We start from the raw sequence: 11,018 nt of genomic DNA, 5'->3' as shown, positions 1-11,018 counted from the left end.
GTAAAAATGCAATGAAGAATGCAATAGAGAATAATTTTAAAATCAATAGATGAAATATAATGGATTGATATATTTGAATTGATTATGAGAAGAAAGAATGAAATAAAACATGAAAAATGCAATGCAATATTTAACAGATTTTGCTTTAAATATAAAATTGAATTTGTTATGAAATGGAGAATATAAGATGTGGAAAAAATGGAATACAGATAGGACAAAGCAATGTAATAAAATGGATGTGAAAGAAAGAGAAACAGAATGAAATATAAAATCAAAATAATCTTGCGAAATTCATTGGAATATAGGACAGAATCTAAATCTTCTTATTTTAGGAAGTGAAATAAGGTGAACAAAAATGAGGGAAGGAATTATACAGGAAATTAAATCATTATGAAATAAAATTGAATAAGTAAATTGGGATAAAATTAAGTAGAAATTTGAATGAATTCTATTAGAATATTAAATAGAAATGTAAGAAATAGTGAAAGGAAAAAACTATATCATGGGGGAAAAATACAACCTGGAAAGAAAATGTGATGCTACAATGAATTGAATTACACTTAAAGTTCATTAGGTATTAAAATATACAGAATAAAATTTCAAATACAGATTGAAATTAATGAAATATGAAATGAAATGAGAACAAAGTAAGAGTGAATGTATACTGAAAATCAAATTAAATAAAATATAGAGTGAAATGGAGTTAAATATAAAATGGAGCTGAACAGGAAATGGAATATTGAACAGGTATGGATTGGAAAAGAAAATAGAATTTACTCTGGTTTGGTAAAAAAATGGAATAAAATATGTAACACAAATTGAAATAGAAATTAAGAATGCAAATAATATAATGTATTAAAAATGAATTGTGAAATGAAACAATGCAAGAAAATGGGATATGGAACCAAATGAAATGGAGTAAAATATAAGGAAGATCATAATATAATTGATAATTACATTATATATAATTATATAATAATTGATAATTTGGAGGTAAAATGTGATAGAATAGGCTATGCAACATGGATTGGAAGAGAAAGGAACAAATAAAATACGGGATTAAATGGAATATAGAGTAGATTAGAGTGTGGATTTAAAATTAAATGAATAGATTTACCAACATAATTTAATGGAATATAGAATGAATAGAAATAGAAGCTGAAATATATTAAGAAATATATTCTCATTTCCAAAAGATAGAGCTGGCAGCAGTGAGTGATGTATGCCTGTAATCCTAGGGATTTAGGATGATGAAGCAGTAGGATCACAAATTCAAGGTCAGCCTCAGCAACTTAGTGAGTCCTTAAGCAACTTAGCGAGATGCTGACTCAAAATAAAAAAATAAAAGGGGCTGGGGATGTGTCTCAGTAGTTAATCACCCCTGGGTTTAATCACCAGTACAAAAAAAGAAAAAAAGAAAAGAAAGAAGAATTCAGAATATTAAACAGAATAGAAAATAATAGAATAATATAAAATTGAAAGTTGAGGTGGATTAGAAAATGTAAAAGCAAAATATGATCTAAACGGAATCATCTATAAAAATAAAAAAATAGTATGGAATATCATTAAGTAGAAAATGGTGGTACACAGTAAAAAACAGAATGGAATGAAATATGAAATGAAATGAAATATGGAGTAGAATGAAATATAAATTGAAAATATAATGAGTTGATATTTTGAAAATGTGTAGTGGAACATGGAATGGTATAGGCATTGGAGGAGAAACTGAATCTTATTATGATATTAAATGTATAAATAAATGTTGAAAAAAACACAAGTGATTTGAAATTTATGGGAATATGAAGTGGAAAATGGGTTGGAGTAGAATACAGAACCAAGCAGTATATGTTATAGAAATGAAAAAGACTAGGATATGGAATAGAAAAATAAAGTAAAATGTGAAGTGTAATGAAATTCAAAATATAATGCAATGTATTATAAATATGAATTTAGATTGGGATATAATCAGATTGAAAATATTATTTATTATGTAATATGAATAGAAAGGACTGTGGAAAAAACTGAATGTACATTATAGAAAATAGAATGTACTGAAATAGATTGGAACATCAAATGGAAAACTGAACAGAATGGAATATATAATCAAATGGCATATGATAGGGAAATGGAATAGAATGAAACATTAAATTGAATGAAATAGACAATGCACTATAATAGAATATACAGATAATATAGATTGGAAAGAAACATTGTAAATAATGAATTCAATGTGGAATTCAACATAACATAGAATGATGGATTTTGCATGCAAAATGAAATTTAACAAAATATAAAAAGTAAATTGCAATTGAATGAAATTTAACATAAAAAGATAAAAAGAATATGTACTATTAAATTAGATATGAAATGTGGGAGTGAATAAATAAAGAATAGGAAATATAGTGGATGAGGAAAAGAAATATATAATGGAATGGAAAATGCAAGAAGGATAAAATAAGATAAAGTTTGGGATGGTAAATGAACCACTAATTAGAGTGAAAAGTAATATATAACAAGAGAAATGATATTGAATATGAAATAGAATTGAATATTAATTGAGTGAATTAAACTATGAATAGAAATGTATTGAAAAATGGAAAGAAATAACACATTGAAATGAAATGTTATACAAGATGAAACCAATCAAGGTAGGTGGACATTTGTGAATTGGCATTATGAAAAGCAGTGTGGAACCTCTTCCCAAGGAAACAAACATAACTGGTAAAAATTACTTTTAAAAAATCTATACTTTAAGTATTTCCTCTAAGTTTAATTCTACTCATTTTATAGTTTCAGGTTTTTTTATCTTCGAACCATTTTGAGTTGATTTTTCTGATGCATATGAGATCAGGGTCTACATATGTATAGCCAGTTTCCCCAGCATGATTTTGGCACCCCTAGGGACAATCAGTTGACTGTAGATGCGTGGGTTTATTTCTGAGATCTCTATTGTTACATTGGTCTGTATGTCTATTTTTATACCGTAACCACCCTGTTTGGGTTAATATGGCTCAGCAATATGTCCTGAAATCAGGTATTATGATGCTTCCATCTTTATTGTTTTTGCTCAATATTACTTTGAATGTTTTGGGTGCTTTGTACTTCTATATGCATTTTAAGATTATTTTTCTTGTTCTGTCAATGATTTTGGGAAATGACCTCAAAAAGCACAAAAACACAAGCAAAACACAACCTATGGGATTATATGAAACTAAAAAAGACTTCACAGCAAATGAAACAATCAGTAAAATTAGAACACAACCTATGGAATGGGAGAAAATATTTGCCAACTATTCATCTGGAAAAGGGCTAATATATAAGGAATTCAAAGGAATTTAGAAAATGTTACAAAAAACAAGCAATTTTTTTTTGAAAAAAATGGGCAAATGATTTGAATGGACATTCCTAAAAAGAAGAAATACAAATAGCCAACAGAAATATGAAAAAAAATGTTCCATAACTTTAGTCCTCAAATAAGTGCAAATCAAAACTACAATGAGTATTATCTCATCCTAATTAGAATGGTTATAAAATAAAACAAAACAAATATACCAGTGAGGATGTGGAGAAAAACAAACTCTCAAGGCATTGTTGGTGGGAATGTAAATTAGTACTATTATGGAGAATGGTGTGGAGGTTCTTCAAAAACTAAAGATAGATCTACCATATGATCCTGCCATCCTAATTCTGGATATGCATACAAAGGAAATGAAAACAGCATGTCAATGAGATACCTGCACATCCATGTTTATTGTAGCACTTTTCACAAAAGCTGAGCTATGGAATCAAACTAGCAGTCGTGGAAAAAGAAATGTGATATATATATATACACACACACATACATACACATACATACACACACACAAAGAAATATTGTACGGCCATGAAGAATAATGAAATTCCATTGTTTGCAACAAAATGGGTGGAATTGGAGGATATTATGTGAAGTAAAATAAGACCAAGACAGAAATCCTAATACCATCTCTTCTCTCTCATATATGGAAGTTTTTAAAAAGTCCATCTGAATGTAGAATAATGATTACTAAAGGTTGGGAAAAGGGGTAGATAAAGGGAGGCTGAATTTAATTAGTGAATTCTGTATGCCTGTATTGAATTATCAATCTGAACTCCATAAACAATCAATACATAGTTAGACACAATATTTTTATTTTATTTATTTATTTTTATGTGGTGCTGAGGATCCAACCTAGCGCCTCACGTGTGCTAGGGGAGCACTCTACTGCTAAGCCATAACCACACCCCTGAATCCACATCTTTTGAAGTCTCTGGAAATTGTGTAAAAAAGGGCATACCACAGGAGCTGGGGTTGTTGCTCAGCAGTGGAAGGATCACCTAGCACATGTGAAGCCCTGGGTTAGATCCTCAGCACCACATAAAAATAAATAAATAAAATAAAGGCATTGTGTTCAATTACATCTAAAACGTAAACATTAAAAAAAGGATATTCCACAAATGGGGAAACATCTATTCAAGACAATTAGTACATATTGTTAAGAACTGTGAAAGTTAAAAAAAAAATGTGAACGACTATGATATCTGTGCCAGATTACATTCAGCAAAGCAAAAAGAAAATAACTTCAGGTACTTGAAGCCAAGAATACAGGGATCCGTACGCTATACTATCATGAATGTATACATTTATAGATTTGGCTATACTAATCCAGTTATGAGTACTAATTTGGTATAATTTCCTCATGTCAACTCAGCTTTGCTTTTTTCTTCTGTTACAGTGAAATATATTACAAATCTGTTTTAAGACTGATAATTAAAATATATATGTGTGTATATATAGTTTTGTACAACTGCATTTTAAATCAATTTTAAGAAATATACAAAAGAATTATGCCATCTTTTGTAATTATATACATTGTCTTTATTGTTTGTATATATGCATGCATGTATGCATTTATTTATTTATTTTGTGTATTTCAATTATAGTCTGCAGTCACTTACTTTCAGAGTGCTAAACTTCCTTTAATATTTCTGGTAGCATTTGATTGACTCAGCTTTTGGAGGAAGGGGAGGAGAAGGAGAAAGAGGAGGAGGAGAAAGAGAGAGGGAGATATTTATGTAATCAGCACCCTGAGAATAAATATGTAAGATAAGTAAATTGATAAACCAACTAGTCTACTCTAAAATCAGTTATCATGGAACATTTTTCAAAACAGCTTTATTGAGGTGTATTTTTATATGTTATAAAATCCATCCATTTCAAGTGTACAAGTCAACAATTTTTATAAACTTCACTGAGTAGTGCAGCTACCACCATAACTCAAATTTTAGAACATTTCATCTACTAAATAAGATCCCTCATGCCTATTAACACTATTAACATTTATTTCCCTTTTCTCACACCCAGTCCCAGGCAACCAGTAATTTACCTTCTGGCTCCATTAGCTTGCATTTTAAGAAAATTTTATGTAAATAGAATCATACCATATGTGATATCTCATATATATTTTATTTAGCATGCTTTGTGGTTCAACTACAGCACACCATGTGTCACTAGTTCAATTGCTGAACAACATTAATTATATGTATATACTACAATTTGTTTATTCATTAGTTTATTGATGGATATTTGTATTTTTTCTATTTTTTAAATATTGTAAATGGTGTTTGTATGGATATGTATGTATAGATATTATATGCACATATTTTTAATTATTTTGGTTATATACGTAGGAGTGGAATTATTGCATCATATGGTAACTCTAGCTTTTAGAGAAATTGCCAGACTGTTTTCAAAAGTGGCTGTACCATTTTGAAATTCCACCAGCAATGTATGAGGATTCTCATTTCCCCATATCCTTATCAATATGCTTTGTTGTCAAGATCAGAGAATATTAAACATGAGAGGAAACTTGTTTTTTCTAGTTCTTAGATAAAATTATAATAAAGCACAGCATTCAAAATTAAATGAGGCTTTTTTAGTGGTCCCTTGGATTCAATGAGATTGTAAACACATTTTGCCCTAAAATAAAAATGCAGTGCTTATATAGAATAAGCTTGTGATTTTTAAAATAGTATGATCAAAATGAAAACCTTCACAAATATGAAAAAAATTCTTAGAGATTTTGAAGACCTCAGAAGATAGGTACACAGTCCTCTTAGGGCTAGGAAAAACTGCTTGATAACTGTTGGTTTACACTACAAGAATTTCTAGTAGATTTGTGGCCCAGACAAGAATCTAAATGTCATAAACAGTCAAAAAAATAAACGAGAGATTGGACTATAACCAAATCTCCTGGGTGACAATTCAGTGAATCCTACTACTCTTGGTGCTATATCCAGTGATCAGAAACACATTTTTCCCTGTAGTCACTGATCAAAGACATACCAGCCAAATGAGAAACCCTGGTTTACTGAAAGCAGAGGAATAAACAAGATATTTGTATGTATTTCTGTTTATTGGATAATATGAAATGTTTGCACAATATCATAAATCAAACACAACCCTGCCAATATCCACACATGCATATGGCTCAAGATTTAACAAAATCTCTATAAATAAGTCATTCATGAGGGAAAAGGTAATTTAAATGAACCTACATTCAATATAAAACACTGAAGAACTTGGTAGTGAGGTGGGGAGTAGGAGGGGAACAGAAGGTTTGATGCTCTCAGTGTGGCAGGGATGTGTGTTGGCGAGAATAGTGCTGTAGTATTAGACACCCTTACCAAGCCTGGATTAGAGAACCTTGGAGGAAAAAGTTCCTTTCACAGACTACTTCTGGTCAAAATCCACATCAACCAAAAATGCCTACTCCTTTACAAACAAAAACCAATGTTCTTTGCTACTTAAAATATGGACAACTCAACTATTGTCTAGGATCGGGGTATATTGAAAATGATTATATCATGTGCACTTTTTGTTTTCACTGACCAACAACCCTCAAGTGGAAAATATAAAAAAGAATAGTGCTCAGGGGCTAGGGTTGTAGCTCAGCAGTAGAGTGCTTGCCTACCATGTGTGACACACTGGGTTTGATCCCCAGCACCACATGAAAAAGTAAACAAACAAAATAAAGATGTTATGTCCATCTACAACTAAAACAAATTTTTTTAAAAAGTATAGTGCTCAAAGATGCTTCCGCTTTAAAAACAATGAAGAGGAAACCTTTAAAAGGACTATCTTGGACCAAACACCCAAATGTAATATTGGCTGTGGCCAAATAGCAATTATAAAGAAAAAAAATCCTTCACTTCATGTCTATCCAATATACCTTAAAAAGCAGAGCAAAACAAAACTTAATTGTCCCATTCCAGTTGCTAAATCCAATTGTTAAATTTCAGAAAATTGGAATCAAGGTGTCAAGGTGATTCTAGTATAGTTATACAATGTTCAGACTATGGGCAGGGACAGTGAAGTAGGGTGACTGTTAATATTATTGTGTTATAATTTCTATCTTTCTCACAGAGTGGCAGTGTTAGACTTGGGCTTGAACCACTACCAGGCATATGGTGACCTTTAAACACCTGGGACCTGTTTAGGCTGAATCACCCTCTGTTTGGGTACTAGTTCTTCCCCTACCAGAAGGTGTAGACATGACTAATTAAAGCCAGTGAGATAAGAATAAACTGTCCCAGAAAAAGAGAACAGAGAACCTAAAGGCCAAGGTCTAAACCATGGCTCACACATATTTGTTAATACCTGGGTGAGGCCAGGCTGCTTGGTGAAGACTTGAAATTCAATTGCTTCTAATCCTCCATCCAGTACAATGGGACCTCTTTGTTTTCACCTAGGTGCTTTTAGCACCCTGATCAATGGGCTGCCAAGGGGCCCTTAATCAGTGTTTGTAGATGGACTGTTCTCAAAGATGCATTTAATAAAATCATAGAAGTAGTACTGCTGTAGTGAACACTGTTTGTCAGGGCTAGGACCTGGTGATGAAGTGCATATTCTGCCTAAAGGTACTGAATTAACCACTAAGTACTTGTGGAATAGGAACTAGCTGTACAAGCTTCAGAAAGATTCTCAGATAATGAAGAATAATACAACCTTCAAAGGAGCATGCTTCTCTGATCATGAGATGTGTAGGTGGGAACTAAAGAAAAAAGACATTTCAAAAAAGTATCAAATGGAAAATAGTGCTGGGACAGCTGGGATCTAACTGACATGTCAATACAAAGAGGGAGTTGGGTCACTTTCCCCTCCTCACTCAGCCTATATGAATTGGGAGTGTCTTTGGGGAATGGCTGGGAGGTAGTTTGAGGAACCCAGGCACCAGAAGGAAAGCCACCTTGGCTCAGAAATGTTACAAATGTAAAGTTGTAAGTGGGCAAACTCCAGCCCTGCTCCCTGCTGGGTGTAGAGAGATATAGCACCTCAAATATAGGCTGAGGCCCAGGAGATCAAGAGGTAAATTGTGTGTGCTGCCCTATGCTACAAACTCAGTACCATTGCTCTTCAAACATTAAGAAAACCCAGAGAATGCCAGGAATCTAAGGGGACCTAGATGAAGGCAGAAAAAATCTTGTAGACCATCAGAGGGTGAAAGTTACAGGGAGAGAAAAGCTAAAAGTTCCTCTATCCTGTCCCAGATGGATTAAGATACAAGTGAATTATGTGCTATTTTTCAATAGAATATTCTACTACTGCCTTAGTAGCACTTAACAGGCTATGGGGCCAAATGTCTTACTTGGTGGTGGAGTTTGGCTGCCTTAATCAATCTCCTGAAGCTTGCCCTAGTCTTATGCCATTTAGGCAGTGTTGGCAAACAGAAATAACATAAGAGGCCATTCAATAACCCTGCCTGTCCCCCTGCTATATCCAAGAGTAGTTTCTGCTCTATTTGCCTTTCCCTGACCTCCACTCTCAGTCATGGGGTCCACACTTGGGCCTGGGGGTTGATTTGCAGGACAAGCTCTTTCTCAAAAATGAATTATTCTGGGTAAGGCACTACTGGGCCTCAGTTTTGTCATCTTTAAAATATTCATAACATATGAATGATCCTTTTTAAACTCTAAAGCACAGAAGTGTTATTATTGATAGGTTTGGTTAAATATACACAATCTATTTGTGGAAGGATTAAAAATAATCTGACTCCAGCCTTTATTCCCTTCCATACCTCAGGGGCAAAAAGAAGATAAGAGAAACAGGAAGAGTCCTGTCTAGCCTTATAACCCTTCTCAACTTCTGAGCTTTTGAAAGGTGGTGCAAAATTTAAAGTCTTGGCTTCTCACTAAGAACAGACCAAGCAGAAAATGTACTAGGCTGGTAGTAGCAGATAGGGGAAACTGGCTGTTAAGTGGGGAGGTCAGTCTTGGCATGATGGGCAATAACTGTACTTCATTCTCATACAGATATAAGGAACTTTTCCTTCCAAAGAGTTGTTTGCTGGAAGAGATATGGAAAAAAATCTTCCTATCAAAAAACACTGTCCTTTAGAAAATAAAGATTTCAAGATATTGGATAGGGTATGAAAGCTTCTAGTCTATACATTCACACCTATGTCACTCAGTAACTTAAGACCAGTCACTTTCCATCTCTGAGTTTGAGTTCCCTCATTAGCAAATTGGGGATAATAATCCCTGCCTTGCCCACCTCAGAGTCTGTGTAAAGATCCAATGAGATGATGACTGTGAAAGCACATAGCAAAATATTAAGTGCAGCACCCATTAATGTAGTGGATTTCAACATTCTTAACTCAGAATAACTGTGCTCTATCTTCAGGCTTGACTTTTGCTAATTAAGTTAACCTCCAACAACCTGAACTCTAAATGCTGCTTCCAAGCAAAGAGCCAGGTTCTTCACTCACTTGAGCACTTTTCTTTTTCAAACCTGACCCACTATAAAGGAATGGACAGCAGTCCAAGTGGCCCAAAAAGGACATTAGAGGAGACCTAAAACCCACGGTATTCACACCTGAGTCCTGAGGGTCTTATCTACACTGTTCCACTAGAAAGCATGGAGAAAGCAGTTCCATTTCATGCTGAGAAGCATGTGAAACTGGTGGTGAACACACAGGAGAAACTGACTGGCTAAACCAAGAAAGCACCAAATGGTCTTTGAACTGCCCTAGGGCCAGGCCCCATTAAGAAACTTAGCTCCTCAGTGCAGTGCCCTATCCCAGACCTGAGGAACTTCACTGTCACCTCAAAGACCAAAGCTCTGAGCTCTGACTTGGCCCTGAGAAGCTAGAGAACATGCCCCATAAAGGAACAAAAGAAGCAAGAGAAGATAAATTAAACTGAAAGGAATTTTAAGAAAGTCCATTTTAAAAATCAAAAACACACTGATTTGAATCTCCACTGAAGAAGTTTAGAGACCTATTTGTGAGGAGGAAGACCCAGACAAATGTGCTGGCTCCAGAGTTGTCACAGGTACAGAAATTTAGGATGTGAGTTGGGGAATCATGGCACCAGGCCTTCCAGGTGTGTGTGTGTGTGTGTGTGTGTGTGTGTGTGTGTGTGTGTGTTGGGGAGAGAGGCAGTGCAGAGGATCTAGAAGGAAAAGGGTTTCATTTTCCTCCTAAAGTGCTAGGAAAATGACAATAAAGTTCTCAAAGGTCCTTCCTTCAGGCCCATGTGACCAAAAATGCAGGCAGGAAAACCCTGCCACATACATTGTCTGTCATTCTCTCCCCTCTTCTCTACAATCAAGTTGAGCTAGGAACATGTCCAGTAGTTCCATGGCTGGGGATTCAGGCTCTCCAGGCTCAAACACAGTCAAGAAATGGTGCACATCAGTTCTGGGAAGATGGTACAGGATCAATCTGCTGGTAGTATGGGGTAGGAAATACCCCATTTGTAGATACCACATCCCAGGCCCCTGCAGCTGTTGTGGTATAGGAACAAGGCAGGAGAATCAAAGAATGACTGGACAGGAGCATGAGAGACCTAGGGAAATAACAAAGCAAGTTAGAAACCTGTGAGACAATCTCACTAGCTCACTTCTCTCCCAATCCTCCTTACCCAAATCATGGGTTATACCAGTGAATTAGGATACAATCACATAAATGCATCACTAATCTAATTCTATCCTGTTCTAAACT

General features: G+C 34.4%; 1 protein-coding gene across 1 annotated transcript in view; it reads right to left on the bottom strand.

Moving 5' to 3' along the window:
- Positions 1-10,064: 10,064 nt before the first annotated feature.
- Eda2r (ectodysplasin A2 receptor) overlaps positions 10,065-11,018 on the bottom strand; it is a 34,800-nt gene continuing 33,846 nt past the window's right edge. The window contains exon 8 of the mRNA XM_077107278.1: positions 10,065-10,863. The gene's annotated coding sequence lies outside the window, so the exon portion shown is untranslated. The remainder of the gene's footprint in view (positions 10,864-11,018) is intronic.

The sequence above is a fragment of the Callospermophilus lateralis genome, chromosome X (assembly GCF_048772815.1).
Source record: "Callospermophilus lateralis isolate mCalLat2 chromosome X, mCalLat2.hap1, whole genome shotgun sequence".
Taxonomy (NCBI): Eukaryota; Metazoa; Chordata; class Mammalia; order Rodentia; family Sciuridae; genus Callospermophilus; species Callospermophilus lateralis.
The sequence above is the reverse complement of the archived record's forward strand: the minus strand, read 5'-3'. Positions and strand labels throughout refer to the sequence as shown.